Source organism: Paramisgurnus dabryanus, chromosome 10, assembly GCF_030506205.2.
Source record: "Paramisgurnus dabryanus chromosome 10, PD_genome_1.1, whole genome shotgun sequence".
NCBI lineage: Eukaryota > Metazoa > Chordata > Actinopteri > Cypriniformes > Cobitidae > Paramisgurnus > Paramisgurnus dabryanus.
This window is the reverse complement of record NC_133346.1, coordinates 27,249,337-27,252,154: the sequence shown is the minus strand read 5'-3', so window position 1 is coordinate 27,252,154 and position 2,818 is coordinate 27,249,337.

The window sequence follows — 2,818 nt, the reverse complement described above, 5'->3', positions numbered from 1 at the left end:
AAAAAGGTAGTCCCACTCCACCCTATCAAAAGCCTTCTCTGCGTCTAATGAGATTACAGCTTCTGGCCCCACTGACATATACGGGTTATAAACAACATTGAGCAGTCGTCTGAGATTAAAGAACCCATGTCTGTTCTGGACAAAACCTGTCTGATCAGGAAAGATTATCGAAGGCAAAACTGATTCCAGTCACAGTACGAATAATTTGGACAGAAGTTTTACATTTACAGATAAAAGACTAATCGGATGGTAACTTGAGCAGAGCAAAGGGTCCTTATTCTTTTTTAAGAGTAATGATATGGAGGCCTGATTTAAAGTCTGAGGTAATTTAGAAAGAGTCAGAGATTCATTGAACATTTCTATCAAAATTGGTGCTAATTTGTCAAAAAAGGTCTTATAAAACTTGGTCGGAAAACCGTCCGGGCCCGGACATTTTCCAGATTGCATAGAAAGTGTTGCCCGTTTAAGTTCATCAATAGTGATTGGGGCCTCTAATTGCTTAGCAATATAAGCATCTGCCTTGACCAGATCCAGTGAATCAAAAAAACTATCCAGGGCTGATGAATCAGATTCAACCTCAGAAGTATATAAAGAGGAGTAAAACAGTTTAAACTGCTCATTAATTTTTTTAAGATCAGTTGTGATGCCACTGGGACAGACTTCTAAGGAACACTTTGACATTGACTTCCAACACATAGTGGAACAGTCCCACGACGACACAGAGCCCTTGGCTCAGACCTACAGATAGACAGCAAAGAACACACAGACTTCCTTTGACAGTATGATGCTTCAATGGACATTCAAGGGCAGATACAACACCTCTTGGCTTCAGACAGAAAGGCAGATGGAGGCATAGGTCAAGGCTGCTGCACGTTCGGCCTAACACGCCCACAGATGGTATCACAAAGGTGGGTAGGTTGAGGTAAGGCGCCACACCATGTGATGTTCTGCTCGAGTGGGCCAATCGCTTCCATCTCCTCTCTTCCAAACAGCGGGACAAGAGATCTAGACAGGGGCGGGCATCTGAAAACACTCACAAATGTATAATTATACACAGAGACTGCTTTTTCCACGCAGCAGCCAATTTAAGTTTTCCCTTCTCCATTACTCCACACAATATTCACAGCAAATTCTTACTTCATACAGTTGCCTCGCCACCACCAGGTGGGGGAAAGGGGTTAAGGAGTCGCAGTCAGGTGTGTATATGTAGACAACAGTCGCCCAATGTCACCAGTTCACTTCTTCTACCGCAGGGCTTTCTCTTCGGCCTAGGGAGTGATCGCTGACAACATTGGCACAGCACAACACTACAATCCTTCAGGTGTACACACGTCAACAAGACTCACACGCTGCACTCCACACACTCACGGTGAATTAGGGTCAGAATCACAACGTTTGGCCGGGGAATAGTCCTGGGTAGTTGAAGGGGTCTGTGCGGAGGATGACCATATGAAGACATCAAGACCACGACCGTTTAACACACTCCTTCCTCTTCTCGGCCGGTTCCAGCTCACCCACCAATCCTAAACACGGGTGGGGCCACTCACACACTGCTCGGATACACAGAAGATACACTGGGGTGCAGTAATAGCAATGGTGTAAAACAACACAAGACGAATTCCAATGTAACTCAGTTTTCTTCGACACTTAATACTTCCCTCTTTCTTCCAGATGTCTGGTGCATCTGAGGCGGTTATACACAATTCCTCTGTTCGTTGCCCTTTGGTCCGTGTTTTCCTGTGTCCTTCAACAACACGATTCTTTCGAGGTAAACAATCACTTCAGCACAAAGACTTAAGAAGGAATGATTAAACAACTTAACTGTGTCTTTTTTCAGCCCAAATCCTCCGCTTCAACTTCGCCCAGCCTGCAATGTCCACGTTAACACGCCTCTCCAACACACCAAACACTTCCGTCTCACCCACAGCGCTTGCTGGAATAAACTTCTCCTTCCTGTTTTCCTGATGCTCTATTTATACTCCTCTTCTCTGAAATGCCCAATCACCAATCGCCACGCTTATTAAGCACACCTGAAGCCTGTATCACTGGATTTCGTTTGCCCGGAGTTTCCGGAACTGGCCGGGTGTTTCAGTGAAAATGGTCCGGGCGGAACTATTTCCGCCATTTTGGGATCTGCTGTATAAAGTCACTCTGTGACATCAATATGTCTTTTAATTTCATGGTTTTGTTCTGATGTATGGAAGGTTTTTTTGGTCTTTTTTAAATTAATTAATTAAATTATAAAATAATAAATTAAATTATAAAATAATTAATTAATTTATAAAATAAAAAATAAAATCGCAAAATATGTCCCAAATTTGAAAATGAAATGCTAAAATAAAAATTTAAACATTATATTAAATTATTTAATTTTCATTTTTAACGTGATGAAGCATCATTCCGGCCAAATTGAAAAATTAAATTAAATTGATGATTTGACATTTCATTTTCAATATAATCTTGAGTCAAGACTGACAATATTAAAATAAAAAGGCAAGCTTGAAAAGGAATCTGTAAATATTTTTTTAAAGGGCTTTTTATTCATGCCCAAGCAATAATAGGGACAAAATTAAAATAAAGTTCAGTTTTAATTTTATGTTCTCTTTTATTTATTGGTTTTCATTTTCTTTTTCATTTTCGTTTTCATTTTCGTTTTCAACTTGTATGCAAATTCAATGTTAATCAGTGGGTGGGGTTTACTTGCTCATAAAAAGGGGATTGGCTGAAGCAGCATAGATATGTGAAGCAGTGTTGCCAAGTCAGCGACTGTTTTGCCAACTTAGCGACTTTATTGCTACATCTAGCGACTTTTAGACCC